The sequence below is a fragment of the Capsicum annuum genome, chromosome 1 (assembly GCF_002878395.1).
Source record: "Capsicum annuum cultivar UCD-10X-F1 chromosome 1, UCD10Xv1.1, whole genome shotgun sequence".
NCBI lineage: Eukaryota > Viridiplantae > Streptophyta > Magnoliopsida > Solanales > Solanaceae > Capsicum > Capsicum annuum.
This window is the reverse complement of record NC_061111.1, coordinates 95,025,068-95,044,542: the sequence shown is the minus strand read 5'-3', so window position 1 is coordinate 95,044,542 and position 19,475 is coordinate 95,025,068. Positions and strand designations below refer to the sequence as shown.

The 19,475-nt window shown below is 36.2% G+C and overlaps 1 long non-coding RNA gene across 1 annotated transcript; it reads right to left on the bottom strand.

Annotated features, from left to right (window-relative positions):
* Positions 1–3,286: 3,286 nt before the first annotated feature.
* LOC107857555 lies at positions 3,287–13,142 on the bottom strand. Its single transcript, XR_007052121.1, has 3 exons — positions 3,950–13,142; positions 3,762–3,833; positions 3,287–3,633 (listed from the first exon to the last, which is right to left on the bottom strand). It is a non-coding gene; the product is annotated as an uncharacterized LOC107857555 (long non-coding RNA).
* Positions 13,143–19,475: the final 6,333 nt, after the last annotated feature.

The following is a 19,475-nucleotide window of genomic DNA, read 5'->3' as shown; positions in this document are numbered from 1 at the left end:
CAAAAATAAGCACTTTCCTGTTTTATATATCTTGATAATTTAATTAGCCGATATGTGAATATCAACAAAATATTTCTCACCTCGTACTTAATGTTAAAATTTTATTTTACTCTTATCAATAATCTGAAAAGTTTGAGAAATATAAAAGCAATTTAATCAAAATAATTCTTATATTATATTGCTTATAATAAACATATCAAAAATTTTAAATGACACTTTATTTTGTATTTAATTTATTTTACGTATAGAGCATGCAAACAAAATATATTATTCAATAAATTTTGTATCTTAATGTTATTTGTAAAATCAAACAACTCTAACAATTTTTCTTCCAAACATTATCATCAGGGTCTCTATTTGAATTCAAGAGCCTTGAGTCAATTAAGAAGTCAAAATAATCATACAAGATTCACTATCTATTCTTCTTTCAAATAAAGAAGGCTAAATATCTGATTAGCCCTTTAAATTGAACATTTTACAAGATATATCATATTAATTTTCTAAGTGATTAACCAGAGATGATCTTAATAAAAATATGTCATCTGAACACACGTATATGATGTGACAAATTGTCTTGCAGGAAATTTGGAGTGTATGAGAGTTATTTTTCATATAACAAAAAAGTCATGTCCCATCTTTGATGAGATTAACAGAAAAATGGCTACTCCAGCCAAAACTAATATGAAAAATGATCATCCATCTTTTTACACCAAAAATTCTCCACCCAAAATCCTTTTTACTTTCTCCTCTTTATAACTTTCAATCCCTATCAAATCCAAAACAATAACCAAACGCGTAGATAAGTGACAAGTCAAAAGATTCTTATATGTCAAATGGATCAACTTATAAGCTTAATCAAATACTTTGTGATTCTTTTACGTCGAGCACTTTATGGATAAAAGGTACACATAAAGCGACAAACACCATAAGATGTTCACCATTTCACCTTAATGTTCACAAGGAAATCCCTCTACTATATCAAAAACTAAAACAGCCGACTAACAAGCAGTGAAAAAGGAAGTAGAACATTTCCATTTTTACTCAAATAAAGTTAACCAAACTGTCCCGAAACAACGTTAGCGGTAAAGAACTATTCCATAATGATCTCAACCGAACGGTCAGCACATCGGAACAAAAACAAAGCGTAAAGAAAACACAAACTAAACACATAGATCCTCGGCCAAACAGGCAGTCTAAGCAACAACACAAACAACAAAATTTTGACGAAATAGAATAGACGAGTAAGAGATGTTACTGACCTTTTCTATGGCAGCGAGCCAGGAAGACGAATCTAATAACGATTCCGCCACTATCTTCGACTACGAACTCAGCCGAATGAAAGAAAACAACCAGAGAAACGTGAGAGCAAATCAGGACAACGGCAAGTATAACCAAAAAAAAGTAGAGAAAGTAGTGAATAAGAGAGTATGAACTGATCCCCTTCTCTACTCCTTAAACCCCCATTTTATAGGCCAAATTAGATGGGTAACAGCTTCTTTGAGAAGCTTTGGAGAGTTTCAAAAATTGGATTTGAAAAGTGACGATTTGAAGGTAGAGAGGTCTGGACCCGTAGATTTAAGCCCGAAAGCCGTCGAATCAAAGAAAAAAATACTTTATAACCGATGGGTACTCAATTTTCTACTACTTTCAGAGATTACAAGGTCTTGAAATTTGTTTTGCTTCAGCTGAGAAATTGATGGGATGGTGACAAGAGAGAGCAGACGAAGGAAGAGGTGAAAAAACCACTGAATTTCCTAATATTCGGTGGTCCGAACGCTGGTCGGCATTGGTATTGCCGTTGCTCGCTATTTGTTGAGAGCCGTATGTTGTATGCGTCTTTGTTGATACTGTTGCTGTTGGATATATTCTGTGGAATGAAAAAGGTGTAGTGGGGCCGGGTCTGGTGTTAAGGTTGGGCTGGGATCATTTGTATAAGCTGCTGGTCTGCTGATATTGTTGTTATTGTTTTGTTGAGCTGCCATTGTGGCCCAATTGCAAAAATAAGAAAGAGTTATTTAGGCCAAACCTTGGGTCATTTAACATATAGCCATTTTGAATAGGGATTTAGTTAGTTCATTTAGATCTTGGTCATATTGACAATTAATCAGCCAATTTGCTTTATAATTTTGGCCTATTTAATTTCAATTATGGCCAAGATCGATGAATTGACTTAATTGAATCCAAAATTTAAAATAAATTAACAATCAATTTAATCTCGAGTTTCTTGATTTAATAAAATCCAACAGATATTTTTCTAAATAAATTTTTTTAGACTAAATTATATTTAGATCAAAATTTTAACCATTTGAATTAATTTTCAAGATAACCCTTGATTAAAATCCAATTTTTGTAAAGTGATTATTTAAGTAACGAAATTACACAATCTCGTATGTATGGATGCGAGAACATATAATCGTTACTTAAGATGACCAATTTACCTAGATAAATACTTGAAAGAATTTTTATTCGGATAAAATAAATATTATAATTTTATTTAAAAGCAAAGAAACTCAGGGCTAAACTTTAGTCGTAGAGGGCAAAAATTAGGTGTCAACACCTTGTACTTATTCGAGTTTGTAAAGTGGACACCTTTACTTGAGTTTGTCATTTGAACTCCTCCTCCACAGATCACAACATTTTAAATTCTTTTCTTAACATGTTATTCTATGCGGCATAAACCACATAGGAGCATGTGATACAAATAAAAAAAGGAGTGTGAGACTTTAAAAAAGGGCCCCAACAGTCAAAATTAAGGATTATACAAGTCATCTTCTTTCCATTTGCTCCAGTACCATTGTTGGATCAATTTCCACTTTTTTGGTTTTTTTCTCGATTTCTCTCTATTCAAATTTCTTCTCCATTAATTTTTTTAGCCGTCGTTATACTCCTCTCTTTTTCATGCGTTTACAGTCTAATTTTATTATCATTTTTATCATTGTGTTTTATTTCACCATAATAATTTATGTTTGATTGTGGGCTTTATGTTGATCTTAAGATGCCAAGGACACCAACTAATTCTGGAAGAATATTTTGGGATATAAAAAATATGCAACTGGTAATGGTTGTAGATTTTTTCGATGGGCTAATGCAAATGAATAATACTGCATGAACAACCCATTACCAAATTCAGAACAAGGAAGACATAGAAGGCATGGAAAGCCGGAGAGATCAAGCACTAGTTTTGATATCACTGTTATTATCATTTGTCATTTGATTTCTAGTTGTTGTGTTTAAGATGTCTTGATTTGTAGTTGCAACGTACAATGATAATGAAATTAAAATTTAAGGCAAATACCTTGTCATTTTGTCAAAACACAAATCTTGAAATTATGTCTTACAATTACTGAGAAATGCATCAGAAATTCATAAATACAAAAAATAAATTGTCTTAACAACAATTAAAATGAAGTCATAGAAACAGTTGGGATCAAGTTCAATAAAATAACTAACAATTACGCTAGACAAAAATAAATCTACTATGTGCCTTGAGTGCTTTGGGCAGTTGGTGTGGACCGACTCTTGTTGGCATGAGTGCTTGTTGTGGCTTGAGTGGTTGTAGAAGAGTTTGATCTTCCGTAGCTCTTTTTTTGTAGTTGTCTTTGAGTAACTACAACTCTATCCTTCCACCTTAGTCTGCTAGATTTGTAATAAAAAATAATATTAGTTGGAACTGAACTTTTCACTGACAAATAATAAAATATTTCAGTTAACGATGCACTAATTAATATCAGTTAAGTCTGTTTAGATGATAGAATACTTACCCTTTCTACACTTCTACTTGGTCCAAACAACACACCAAAATAAGTTGTTTCTGCCCTTCTTATCTTGGTCTCCTGTATGCAAGAGTTGCATCAGTTTTCCTATTTTGTGCACCAACACTAAAAGTTGATTGTTCAATTATTGGTTGAGTAGCAATATCAAATACGACAAAAGTGGTTGCAAGCCTCACATCAGTTGTTAATGCAGTTGTAAGACTCACACCAGTTGTTGTAGCACTGGGATGCCTTCTTGCAGATAATGTAGCATTTACAGACCTCACACCAATTTTTGAGTTAGTTGCATGCCTCACAACATTTGAGGTAACAGTGATAGCTTTCATACTTAAACCTGCATCCACGCTTAATTGACTCTCACTTGCAGCACCTGTAAACTCATAAGTAGCAAATGCTCTAGCAGTTCTAGAACTACCCGTGAAACTATTTTTCTACAAAAAAAATCTTAAAGTCAAAAGCACAACTAAAAAGAGTAAAATTTATTAATATAAAGCTATTAAAACACAACTTATCAAAGTTGGACATCCTTTATTATTATATCCAAAAATCTTGCACACAAAATATCTCATTTTTCTTCACTTCTTTGCAGCTTTTTCAAACTTCTTCTTAACAAGCTCATCACTTTCTTTTTATTTTTACCTGGTCTTTCTAGTATTGAAGTAATCTCAAGCGGTGCAATTGCTAGTCTCGTGCTTTTTGGTCACATCTTCATGTTTGCCATAGGTTGAATAAACTTATTGTATGTCTTCAAGTATGTTTTCTTTTTATACCAGTGATCAACAAATGACTTCACATTTTATTCCTTGTGATGCATTGCAGCAATTGCATGTGCACAAGAAATTTTCTTTAGTTGTCATGACCTACTATTACACACCTTCCTCTTGATATTAACAATATGTGTATATGATAGATCACCAATCTCAAAGCTAATATCAACATTAAACTTCACCTCACATTTGGCTGCATGTTCACCATGCTCTGTAAAAACTTTCATAGACATTGATGATACATTGGTGATCCATTTTCTGAAAACTCTCTTATTTGATTCATCTTGTTCTTGACTTTAACTCTGATTTCCTCCAATATAGTGATAATTGATTTAACCCGACACCCAAAATTTAACTATTGAAAGTCTCATATATATTGTTCTCAATCACATTACACTTGATATGTTCTTTAAACAAAGTCCTATACCATGTCTGTTTGTTGTACTTGAACAAATTATTCACAATTTATTCTCCTAACTCATTTCATCAAGTTTTACTTACAAATACACTTTAAAAAATGCCCTGACAACCAACTAACAATTTTTCCTCTTTTCTTCACCCTTTCACTCCTTATTTCAGTTGGCTCATATATGTCCAGCACGCTATCTATACTCGGCATTTGATATATCAATAAGTGCTAAATAAAGACCCTATCATATAATAGAAATACAACTGTTAAATATCAATTATTACAGTAAATTAATATATATATATATATATATATATATATATATATATATATAACACTAAAATATGATGTTACACTTTCTGCATATCAGACATAACTGTTAGTCCTTCACCTTCATATTTGTCAGCTTCAAATCATGTTTGATGCACCTAAAAAATCAAGATCATGTGTCCTTAGTTTTTTTATCAACTACTGTCCATGTTGGTACATATGATTATTTCCATCTTTGAAAATGCAAGAAAACAATATACCTTTGCATACATCTTTGAGAAATACACCATCTAAACCACCTATCCTTATGCACTTCTCTTTTTATTCACTTTTCAAGGATCCAAAACAAATATTGATTCCTATAAACATTTTTTTTTTTTTGTAAATGTGTTCTTGGATGTCCTAATAGATACAATGGTTTCATAATTGGTGGTCTTCAACTCTCAGCATAATCGTAGCAAACTCTTCCATGAAATTACTCAAATGTTCATTTATCATTCTGAGTTTTGCCTTTATATAGGTTGCCTTACTAACATACAACTTATTACTTAATAGAGCTTGAATCTGATGTAATTTGATTGAAAGCTCACTCATAATTCTATCCTTGTAATGTTTACTAATCCATCAAGAATTACACAACTTGTTTTTTGACCTTTTACAATACCTATGGACAGAAAAGTAAGTATTCACACTGAAATTTTTAGTGTTATCATCAAGACTTCCAAGAATAACATAAGGACAATCCTTATTCTTACACTTTGTCCTTACCTTTTCCTTTTAATTAAGTTTCAGCTTAAGATTCACACCATTCTAAATAGGGTAAGTTTCAATGCCTATCTAAACTTAATACAGTTCAAAAAGATTATATACAACTGAAATAAAACCTTTTTGGTAGTTTTAGTAAATTAGATCTTGGTAGATGGATTTTTAGGTAATATATCTACCACTTCATCATCATCAACAATATCTTCGCTATCTTCAGTAATGTCACTATCAGGATCTGAGCTACCAAAATAAAAGTCATTTCCACCAAATTTACCTTTAAATATTCTCTTTTTGTTCTTATAAATATCCTCAAAACCAGCATCTATACATACAATACAAGATGATATCTCATATGGATTCACCCTGTCAGCCTTTTATTTAACTTGTATTGAATGTTACACTGTCTAGTTTGAATCAAATCCTCATCCAATCACTCAAATAATCAATATTTTCATCAACATTAAAGAGTGAATCACCATCAGAATCAGTGTTAGCTAGATACACATCAGAATCAGAAGTTTGAAGGTGGTATAAAGAGAAGCTATTACCTTGACCTTCATCTAAGTCTTCTAAAGAAATAATCTCTTTCTCTTTATTACCTTAGGTGGTTAATTTTCATTTAAATCTCCATTTTTATTGTCATCAAATGATTGAGGAGAAGATACATCAGCTCTACCATTTTTAATTAAGGGGATTGGGGGGCTGACACATCACTATTATAGATTTGTGATAAGTATAGGGAGTTCCACATCAGCCCTAGACTTGTGACACTAACATGTCCTATTTTTTAGGACAAATTTTGGTCAAGTTCCTCTTCATTTTCATCCTAAAAAACTAAAGATACACGAATTTAATGTATCTCACATAAATCAATAATGTCTCCACCCTTCTAATTATTAAGAAATCTTAAAACATCACTATTAGTATTTAACATATAATAACTACCCTTTTTGTTAACTCTACATTCAACGATTTCTACTTTTTCAACACCTAATTCCAATGTTAATTTATGAAACAACATTATAAGCAGCTCATTTGCATCTACTCTAATCTTTTTCATATTACAAATTTCATTAGCATACCTTACCTCAGGATCTGACCAAAACAATCCCCATATTGAAATTAAAATGTCACTACTGTTAAAGTCGTTTAGTCACCATATCTTTACAATGACAAGAAAACATATATAATTAATCTATTTGTACATATATATTAAAAAAACCCTAATTTATTAAGATAAAATAACAAAATATCCTAGGCAAAAAAGTGAAAAGAAGTAAAGATTCTTCTCCACATGTAAATTAAATTAATAAAAAATGCTCTCTACCTAAAAATCCTATAGCTGCAAAACTCTAGATTTCACGTCCAATCGGTGGCTATGACTATCTCAGCCACCGACCAACCTTCGATCGAGGTTGGTCAAATCAACCTAATGTCATGACCCAAGATGAGGCCCTGACCGCGATGGGCATCCTGAACCACGAAGGCCAGAGAGACCCCTGTAATGGCCCAACCCTTTAGAGATATTTTCAGCTTTAGGCCCTGGCCCGCACAACTTTAAAATGTATCACTAGGGAGTAAGGCTTGCTTACTTATATACTAAGCATCCCTGCTATGTTTTTGCTGAAATGGGACTTCTTATCCTAAAGTGGGATATCATATACACCCCTCTTATAGACTCGGCATCCTCGATGAGGTTTACCCAACCGAATGGGATTTGCCTAGACTCAGGACTGAGGTTTGCGCTGCCCTACTGGTATTTGCCTAAACTCAGTTTGAACTCTGGTCCATATCAACAGGGCTGACACAAGAGTGAATCTGATACCATTCTTGTCACGACTCGAGCTGGGGCCTTGGCCGGGAAGGGCATCCCAAACCATGCACTAGTGATATTATTCACTTTGCACCTAAGCCTACATGACCTTAAAATGCGTCACTAGGGATTAAGGCTTGCTTACTTATATACCCAGCATCCCTCTTGTGTTTTTGCTGATATGGGACTCTTTATCCTAAGTTGGGGTGCCACATACACCCCCCTTATGGACTCAACGTCCTTGTTGAGGTTTGCCTCACCGTATGGGATTTGCCTAGACTCAGGAATGAGGTTTGCTTTGACTTACCCAAATTTTCCTAAACTCAGTTTGAACTCTAGCCTATATCGACAGAGCTGACATAGGAGAGGCTCTGATACCATTCTTGTCACGACCCGAGCCGGGGCCCTGGTCGCGACGGGCATCCCAAACCACAAAGGCTCGAGAGACCCCTTAACCCAGACCACTAGTGATATTATCCGCTCTGGACCTAGACCCTCACGGCTTTAAGACACGTCACTAAAGAGTAAGGCTTGCTTACTTATATACCCAACATCCCTCTTATGTTTTGCCGATGTGGGACTCCTAATCCTAAGTTGGGGTGTCACACCCAAATCCTCCTAACATTAATTATGCAATTTTTTTAAAACCTACGCCACTGAATAAAAAATTCATACCTTTTAAGCCCATCTCATACTTGCATGGGAAACCTAGAATTATATGGAAATAAGAGAAAATGGATCAGATAATAGTGAATGAAAATTGCAGTATGCAGGGGAAATTGTCTTATGGTTGGCTAGATATACAATATCTAAGAAGATTAATTCCAAAACAATGTGAATTAAAAAGAGAATGCAACATAGGATTACTAAGCAACAGACATGTCCTTATTATGGCGACACAGTAAAAGGATTACGTGCACTTATTATCAAAATTGTATTTTTATATGAATTATCGCAACTAATCATATTCTATGAGATTTTGAAGTGGGATCCGATGTTTAATCTGGAGGAAGAAACAACAACAACTATTATATGGGTCTCTTTTTTATCACTCCCTCTAAATATTTTTGGTAGGGAAATTATTTTCTCATTGGCAACAGCAGTGGTTAGGCCATTACAGGTGGATATGGCTACTCAAAATAGACTAAACCCAATGATTCGCCCAAATTACACCCCTCTTACAAGAGAGTAAGTGGTCATTGTCAAATATATAACCCAACTAAGTTGGGGTTGAATCCCACAGAAAATACTGTGTTCACTAAGTATTATGGTTGTTACTAGACTGTTGATCAAATGTTCCGAATTAAAGGGGGAGTTTTATTTATAAATTTTATCTCGTTATTTGTAACAGAAAGTATTCTAGTAAATGATTCTTATTGCAAATAATAATTCAATGAGAGTAGACAAACTAGAGTTATGGTTACCAAGATATTCACGCAGCTAGGGTTGTGACTTATTTTGAATTTCTAATTAATCACTTCAATTGAAAGAGTTATTGAATCCTATAATTTACCCATTTGTCTCTCAACCTAGATGCGCAGATTATCTTTCAATTCTCTAGAACTTAAAAGATGCAATAATTTATTCAACTTATTTTCTCATGTGGGTTGATCCCGTTAAGGCATCAACTCTTAACCCAAAGGTTAAAGCCTTATGTTCCATGTAAACCTCTTCTTTTCCCAATAAGAACTTTTTAATTTGAACAAGTGATTTTTTTGGGCTCACACGTTTGTAACCAAGAAAGGTCGTTATTATGAATAAGGGTTTATACAACTTCAGTTAACCATAGAAATCAAATGTTTTCACAACCTCAAACAATTATTCACATCAAGGCTCCCATAACCCTAGTTATGGGAGCTTAGACACATATATCAATAGAAGAAAAAAAAAAGTCATTGTATTTCTCATAAATAAATTTAAAAATTACTTACAAAGATCACAAGATTTGTTCTTGAATCTTCAAAGGAGAATAGGCATAAAATGTTTAGATCCATAGTTCTAGCTTGAATCTTAGAGAATACTACGTTACAATAATGTTCAAAGTTGGAAATATGATAAAAGATACATAAACAAAACCTAAACTGGGCATTTATATGTTCTCAGGTATAGAGGATTTAAAATTTAAACTCAGAAAAGCCGTTTCCAAGTTGAGGTCGGGCTGACGGCCCGTCGGAAGCCTGATGGTCTGTCGTATGGACCATCGCTGATGGTTTCAAAATGTCAGGTTTTGTTAATGGTTGACAGCCATATTGGTGGACTGTCTCTAGCCCGAGGGTCCATCGCATGGGCCGTCACTTGATCCTCCATGAAGTCATGTTCTGTTTCGTCCTGACGATCAAGTTGGTGGTCCGTTGGATGGTTGAAGGTCCACCACTTGGACCGTCATAGAGATCATTCAGTTGTTCCCTTCTGTTTTACTCTGACGACCACCCGGATGGTCTATTGGATGGCTGACGGTCCTCCAGTTTGACCGTCAGTGGCCTTTTTCTGCTATTTTTCCAAGTTTCTCTTTTAGCTAACTCCTTAACTTGAAAACACTAAAATCTACTATTAAATACAACATCTATTGCTTGAAAACATACAATTATCCCTTGAAAAAGATATAAAATATTCTATCAAAAGTCGAAACATCAACACCCTCAACTTAAGATAATTACTTGTCCTTAAGCAACTCAATACCAAATTACATACATGAATAACACAATGACAAGCAATTAACTATTAAACTAGATTTCACACAACCATTCACTTGTCATTTTACTCATATAGGCTCAACACATTAGGATCTACAACCGACTTTGTTTATAATTCAGGACACACACAAACATAGATATAATATCCCACAGAGATCAGCAAAACTAAGTGTAACTCAAGTTGCCCTCACAGTCTATGAAATCCACCACTCATTATATTTTGTGGATAAAAATCAAAACTTTCACACTCATCAAAGAAGTTATAAACATAGTCTACATACCTATAGGCTTGCTCTTATCATCTAATGCTCTCTTATAATTGATCCAAAAAGGTCAAGCAGGTTTTTTTCAGGCTTGTAATGAGGCTCTAAGGCTAGGTAAGGACAAATTTTTGGGAAAAGTGACTCAATATTCAGACTTAACTCTCTTTGTCTTGAATTCTACTCAACAAGTGATACAAGAATAATCACAAAAATAGGCTTATGTGGGTGTGCATTGAAATTGTCCAAGTGTGTGTGCAAGATAAGTGCTTAATACACACCAAAACAGTCCACTATTCTACACTAGAGGAGAGCCTATCTCTTAAGGGTATAAGGGATATTTTGTCTTCCATTTGCAATGTAATATATAAGAAACATTCTAGGGTTTTATGAGTGGGTTTTTGAATGTTTAATATTGTATAACACACTTGAAACACTCAAGTTCTCTCTCACTAGAGACTTGGCTGAAACTAGGTTCATCAAAAGGGTGGATTCTCTTTTGTTGTTTGCTTTCTTGGATCATGGGGTGATTGACGGATTTGGAGTCCCTCTCGTGTCCTCCGTAAAGTGTAGGTGTTGCTACTATCTTCATTAAGGGTCTTAGTGTTTAATATACACTTTGGTTCTTAGTCATTATAGTAGTGTATGTCTCACTTCATATCATTTACTTTCTTGTAATCTTGTAATGTTGGTATCTTGTTATTATGAAGTCATTTGTGTTGTTGTTGTTATTCATAGTGTTATTGCTCCTCTTGTTCATCTTATTATGTTGTTAATCTTAGTTTGGGTTTGCTGATTTGGTGTTCAAAACACCCATATATCTTGTATTCTTGTGTTTTTCTTGAATCCACGTATGGTCATCATTTGGTTCTCGGTTCTTAGTGAATTTTTGGACTGTTTGATGTGTGATTTTGCTGTTCCCTAGTTAGTATTATATCATTTGGTATCAGATCCATCTTTGGTTTTGTTCTTACAATACCAATCTTGGGCTTTCTTGCTATGAAAAAAAAAGACGTGTTCTTGAACTTGAGTTCTTGGCTGAGAAGTTGAACTTGTTGTTGTTGTATCTTGAACGAATGTTGTGTGTATAGGTCTAGGACTTATTTTTCTTGTGTTGTTATTTCAAGTGTTAGTTTTCTTGGCCATTAACACTTTGAGTCGATCTAGATTTGAGCTTTTAAAATTGATGTTGTTGTTGTGAACAAGGTCATGGTCGTGTGTTGAAGTTGTTGTTCTTGGACGTGTGGACTGGTTGTTATAGTCTTGGTTGGACATTGTTGGTGTTGTTGTTGGTCTTGATAAAGTTGTTGTTGAGTTCTTGACATTCATCACAACCTTTACCCTTGCTATAATCGAAATACAAGGTAGACCAATTCTCCCTCCAAGTTTACCACAAAATGCCATGAGCCAAGTTACCAATTACCCTCAAAATCAAGAACAAGGTAGACCACTTCTCCCGCAAGTTGATCAAGTCCAAAAAGAAGGTCTTGGAAGCCAATTCCCTCCCATCCAAGATCCACAACTGAAGCTCCACATTACCAAAACAGCCCACTCAATTGAACTCCACTTCACCAAAACTGATATATCTATATAGAGGAGTATGAATGAAAGGGCATGGAGTATATGGAGTCTACGATGATGCTTATATGATGAAAGGAGGCTTGAGTCAGATAAGATTAAAACCAATTATCAAGATGGATAGGAAGCCGAGGTTTGAAATGAAGATGTTGGTCGAGACTTGTTAATATTGAGATCTTGGGTTCTTCGTGTTTTGCAGACTATTTTGAGTGATTTCTTTTGAAGCGGCCAATTAAAGGAAGTGAAGCAGTGAATTTGTGGGAAAATTCCTCTCAATATGGAGAGGATGGTACATGAATAATCATGGAAATGAACTTATGTGGGTGTGCATTGAAATTTTCCAAGTGTGTGTGCAAGATAAGTGCTTAATACACACCAAAACAATCCACTATTCTACACTAGAGAGGAGCCTATCTCTTAAAGGTACAAGGGTTATTTTGTCTTCCATTTGCAATGTAATATAAAAGGAACATTCTAGGGTTTCATGAGTGGGTTTTTAAATGTTGAATATTGTATAACACACTTGAAACACTCAAGTTCTCTCTCACTAGAGACTTGTCCAAAACTAGGTTCATCAAAAGGGTGGATTCTCTTTTGTTGTTTGCTTACTTGGATCATGGAGTGCTTGACGTATTTAGAGTCCCTCTTGTGTCCTTCGTAAAGTGTAGGTGTTTCTACTATCTTCATTAAAGGTCTTAGTGTTTAATATACACTTTGGTTCTTAGTCATTATAGTAGTGTATGTCTCACTTCCTATCATTTACTTTCTTGTAATCTTGTAACGTTGGTATCTTATTATTGTGAAGCCGTTTGTGTTGTTGCTCCTCTTGTTCATCTTATTGTGTTGTTAATCTTAGTTTGACTTGGCTGATTTGGTGTTCAAAACACCCATATATCTCGTATTCTTGTGTTGTTCTTGAATCCGCATGTGGTCACCATTTGGTTCTTGGTTCCTAGTGAATTTATGGACTGTTTGATGTGTGATTTTTGTGTTCCCTAGTTAGTCTTGTATCACCAAGGTTACTACTTTACCAGCTCACTTACAATCTTTATGATTCATTCACACTTTGCCAGAACCCCCATTTTATATATATGTATATATATATATATATATCTGCCACCCTCAACTTATGCTGATGTAGTCAGTTAAGGTATACAATATCTTAGACAGATCAGGGCCAAATGCTTTCTTTTGGCTCTAAATCACCTTTTCGTTAAACTTCTAACATCTTTACAGTAGCTACCCTCAACTTAGGTGTTTTACCTAATTTTAGGTGCACAATGTCCAATGTTGGACCAGGGCCAAAGTCCGGTGTCAACAACCTAAAGAGAGTTAATTTAGAGTTATTGGGAATGAAGAAAAACCAATCATAAGCTCAAAAAGGGGTTCAAAAAATAGTAAAATATTTTTGATGGGTCAATTATTTAGACTAAGTGGACTGAAAGTAGAAGGAGGCCTACTATCCTATCCTATTGAATCGACCCCAAAACAACATCAATGAATCGGCCAAGTTCTAGGTATTACACTATGCTAGAACTAACACAAATACTCGCACACACAAGCAACTGAGTCAAACTCATTCTACTGCTATTAGGATTTCTATCACATGATAATGCATATTTTACATGTTAATGCCAATTACAGAATCACTAACGGTTGTTCAACATATATTAACTGGCAAGAGGAAATAGCCATACAAATATGTTCATAGTCTTATGCCATAGTCATACATCATCCATATGTACAAAGAGATACTAAAAGAAAAGATACTTCATAAATAACCATCACTAAACAGATATTTACATCACAACTCAAGAAAAGAAAATGCAATCCTGGACATGCCGGTTCTACTAGATAGCACATGGGAGGAAAAGAACATCAGCAACAAAACCCCCGTGGTACAAGTACACCCACCCCCACAAAAAATGAATGTGTTGTCCTTAATGCATAAAATTAAAATATAGAGGATGGGAAATACTTGTAAAGTTTCTTATTTAGATGAGGCATCAGTGAAATATGGTGAGGCTCTAGTAGCCTCACCTGCAGCAACGTTGACCCCTATAGTGGTAGGGGTACTCACAATCTCTTCCTTCGAAATTAGAGGTATCACACCCGAGCTGGGTCTGAACTGGGCCCCCTTGCTGGGGAGGAACTGGTAGACACTCAAACAGCTTCATCTTCTGCTTTCTTCTTTCTTTTCTCTTTATCTCGCCTCAATCTTTTTACAGCTTTTCTTATATCATAATCTTCTTTACATTCCGGTGTCATTGCTTCTTTTCTTCTTCTTCTAGAAGCTTTTCTATCTATGTTTTTACTTGTACTTTCATCCACCTTCTTGCCTTTGTATTTTAATGGCTTCCCCATCAAGTCAACAATGCCTTCATCTTCATCGTTTATCACCAATGTGGGATCAAATATCGGCTGTTATGACTGTTTGCTCTTCAACTCTGCTATGTCCTCCAGTGCTTGTTTAAATTCTGCCATGAACTTAGGAAGATCTGGAATGGACATCGCATGCAGCCTTTTGTTGATTCGCTCTTCCATATGGTCCATCATTATTTGAATGTTCTGAAATGGAAGAATTGCCTCAGCCACAATTTGATCAACAAAAGGCTTGAATTGCAAAACCCATGTATCTAGCATCTTCTTAAACTTTTTTTGTAACTTAACTAACTTGGCAAAATTTTCCTGCATTAACTTGTACTTCGAATAATCTGTCCCACCCATTGATAGCATAGACTCTGATCTTGCAGATGTACTAAGTGGCACATAATAAGGCAAGACATAAGTAGTGATGGGCAATGGCATACCTGTGGGAACTTCAAAAGTATCGGGGGTTGGCACTGACTGGGTCTAGCAGGCTAGAGGTTTGGTGACTCGTATCTCAAACTTTGAGTTATCTTTTGATTTCTCAATGTCATGCCTATGTGTAGCCCAAACTACATTATCAACTTCTCAAATCAGAGGCACATTAGCCTCCCTTCATAGTTCCGTGATTAAATACGGGAATAATAATGTGCTTGCCACTTTGTGTGCCCTCATGAATATTTCATCAGCAATGATTTGGCCGAAGTCAATCTCCATCCCTGCAATCAAACTATCCACTAACATAGCTATGTGATTATCCAAATTAGCATCCCCTCCTGTTGACATCAACCTTAACCGAACAATGGCCTACTAGAACTTCGCTCGGAAGCTAAGTGAGGCCTTAGCAATGCGCTCTAGCATATTTGTTACCCAGTCAGGGATTCCATCATCAGTCAGTAGCCTAGATAATCACAGCCTTTGAGTTGATGCTGAGGTCAGACGATACTCAAGATCAGAAACTACATCCGGTGCTTCATAGTTGGGCCCAAACAACATCTTGTTGATTGTTCGAGCTGATATGTCAATGTTAATTCCTCTCACCAGGACTGATTCTCTATTTGGTAAGTTTGAGATCTTCGTGCCTTTAGGACAATCTTTCTCTATTAATGCCAAGTAGTTGGCAAAAAACTCCCTCACCAGATTCAGTTGATAAGAACCAAGAGGTTTGCTCATCTAGGACAACTCATACTCATTGAACCACCACTTCAGTTCTGGATATTCGTGCAAATCACCCATCACTATTTGGTACTCTTCGGAGATTCTCCTTTTGATTGGCCTACTCGCCGTCAGTTCCAGTCCATTAAGGAACTTGTCCTTTGATCCCTCAATCTGCCACCTGAGTGTCTCCCTTAGTTGAGGGTCTTTGTTCTTAACCACAGTTTCTTCCTTGGTTTTTGTCTCAGTATAGCCAGTTTCCGCCTCAATGGGGTTGGGGTTAGATGTGTTGACCCCTTCCTCATCTGGGCTGGAACTGGTACTACTAGTGTTGCTCTCACTCTTCTTTTTAGACTGGGAGAGTGTAAGGATTGACCTATCTCATTGTTGAGTATTGAAGACAGGTGCCTTCTCACTCTTAGCTGACTCGCCACTTCCTCGTGCTCTACTACCACCTCTTGTCAAAAAGAGTTTTCATGCCATAATGCCTGAAAAGGAACAAGGAATCAGTTTACAGGTCAAACCCAATCTAAAGTAGTGAAAATGTGGCTTGATGGTAGGTATGATGGTCCGTCGAGACAGCGACGGTCTTCCAGACTCATCGTCAGGCCATAACTAGTGTATCATATATCTCAGAGTCTTGCGACGTCGTCACATCTTATCCAGTAAACATCAATTTTAGAATCTATGCAATGGTCCACCTGGCGGTCCTTCGCAAGTCTGATGGTCCGCTGAGGTGACCGTCACCAGCCCTTTTCAGTTTCGGACTTCACTTCAACATTTTGTTGAAAACCTAGTGTAAAATATTATTTTTTAACACAATAATTGGCATGAACTTAGTGGCTAATCACCACTTTTCTCACTTTCAATATATGGGTTACTCAGACTTCACCTAGAACAATGTACAGTAGAGTTCGACTTTGAAATTATAGTCCAAAGAAAGCAAAAACAAGAGAGTATTTTCTTTAACAACTACAAACTTACTTTCTCCAAATTTAGCAATACCAAGCAGATGAATAAGGTTGTGATCATACCTTGATGGTACAGTAACTTTACTCTACTCACTTGTAACTTCAGAAAATAGAGAAAACTTAAGGCCTTTGTCAATGATTGATAGCTTTTGTTGTGGTGAGAAGGAGAGGGAAAAGGTATTGTTTAAATAGAAGAGAAAAGGAAGAGGGAGAGTCCTAAAAGGGAATAACTGACCCCAGATACTTTGAGTACAGAGAAAGTTAAACAGTTTTAGGACTTGAACAGTTACCAACATATGTAACCGTCTCTTCTTATCATTTTAAAAATATTTAGGCCAGATACAGGCAATTTAAATAAGCCTTAAAATTAACCCGACCTGAACCGTAACTAGGGTTAAACTGACGGTCCGTCAGGTGTTTGACGGTTCGCCAGGTTGATCGTCATGGCTTACCAAAAACTCATCAATCCTGCTTTACTGCGACGGTTGGCCCGATGGTCCGTCGACCTTCTAGTCAATCTATTCCAGTGACCTCGAATTTTAGCCTCTGGTTGACGAAGGGAGTGACGGTCTGTCGAACCAGCGACGGACCGTCAACTCGACCGTCAAGCCTTATCCAGAATGTCTATTTTTTGATTATGGCTTTGACGGTTCTAGCGACGGTCCATCAGTCTTCCCGACGACCCCCTATCAATTGTAGAACTCTTTTCTTTCTGCATTCAAGTCCTGCATACTTCACAAACACATCAAATTGCACAAAAACAACCAATAAATTCTAACTATGATTACAGCAACACTATGTGGATTGCCTCCCACTAGCGCCTAATTTAATGTCGTGGCACGACTCAGTTATCTTAATTACCTAGACTTCATCGATATAGATAGTAGCTATGCACTTTATCAAATTTATTGGACCGATATACAACTTCACTCGTTGCCCATTAACCTTGAAGACACTTCCATCCTCATTTTCAAGTTCAACTACTCCAGATGAGTAGACTTGGTTAACTTTGAATGGGCCAGACCATTTTGATTTAATTTTACCTGGAAACAACTTCAATCTAGAGTTGAAGAGAAGTACCTAATAACCTTTCTGAAAGTCTCGCTTTGCAATCCTCCAGTCATGGTACCTCTTTATCTTCTTATTGTATAGGTCTGCTCTTTCATACGCTCCGAGATGGAACTCATCCATCTCATTCAGCTATCCTAATCTCAACTTTGTGGCCTCATTCCAATTCAAATTTAGCTTCCTAAGTACCCACAGTGCCTTGTGTTCCAATTTGATCGGCAAATGACATACTTTTCCATAGACTAATTGGTACGGTGACATGCCAATGGGTGTCTTGAAAGCTGTTTTGTATGCCCACAAAGCATCATTTAGCTTCTTGGACCAATCTTGTCTGCTCGCTATCACCGTTTTGGCAAGAATAGCTTTAATCTCTCTATTTGAAATCTCCACTTGCCCACTAATCTGTGGGTGGTATAGAGTTGCCACCTCATGCTGCTTAACACTATACTTTACCAAGGCAGTCCTAAATACTCGGTTGTAAAAATGTGATCCACTATCACTTATGATGGTGCGTGGCATCGCAAAACGAGAGAATATATTTCTCTTAAGGAACGCAACGACTCTCTTCCCTTCATTATCGGCCAAGGCAATAGCCTCAACTCATTTAAATACATAATCAACGACAAATAGAATGTATTTCATTCCATATTAGCTTACAAAGGGTCCCATGAAGTCGATTCCCCAGATGTCAAACAACTCCACTTCCAATACTTTTGACAAAGGCATCTCATGATGCTTTGAGATTGACCCTTGTCTCTGGCAATGGTCACATCTCCGCATGAACTCATACACTTCTTTGAATAAAGTCGGCCAATAGTAGCCGCTCTGCAACACTTTCCTGGCAGTCCGGTCACCTGCATGGTGACCACTAATCGGAGAAGAATGACAAGCTTCCAAAATATTCAGCATGTCCATTTTTGGGATACACCTTCTTATAATATTATCTGCACAACACCGAAACAAATATAGCTCATCCCAAAAGTAGTGTGTAACATCATGAAGAAACTTCTTTCTTTGGTGAAAAGAAAGGTTCTCTGGAATAACCTCACTCACCACATAGTTTGCAAAGTCTGTGTACCAAGGTATTCTTTCTATTATAGCAGCTAAGATTTTCTCATCTGGAAATGCATCATCAATTTCTAGCTCATCCTTGAGTGTTTGACCTCCCTTCAGTCTGGACAAGTGGTCCGCAACTTGATTCTCATATTCCTTCTGATCTTTGACTTTAAAGTCAAATTCTTGAAGGAGCAGTACCCATCTGATTAACCTTAGCTTAGCGTCCTTCTTTTCCATTAAATATCTCAAAGCGGCGTGGTCTGTATGAACCACCACCTTGGTTCCCAATAGGTAAGCCCAGAACTTCTCAAAGGCATAGACAACTGCAAGAAGTTCCTGTTCAGTAACAGTGTAGTTCTTCTGAGCTCCATTTAAGGCCTTTCTTGCATAATAAATGGGTTGAAACAGCTTATCTCTCTTTTGGCCAATCATAGACCCAAGTGCCACTCCTCTTGCATCGCACATAATCTCAAATGACTTTGACCAATCTGGAGTGACAATAATAGAGACATCAATTAATTTCCCTTTAA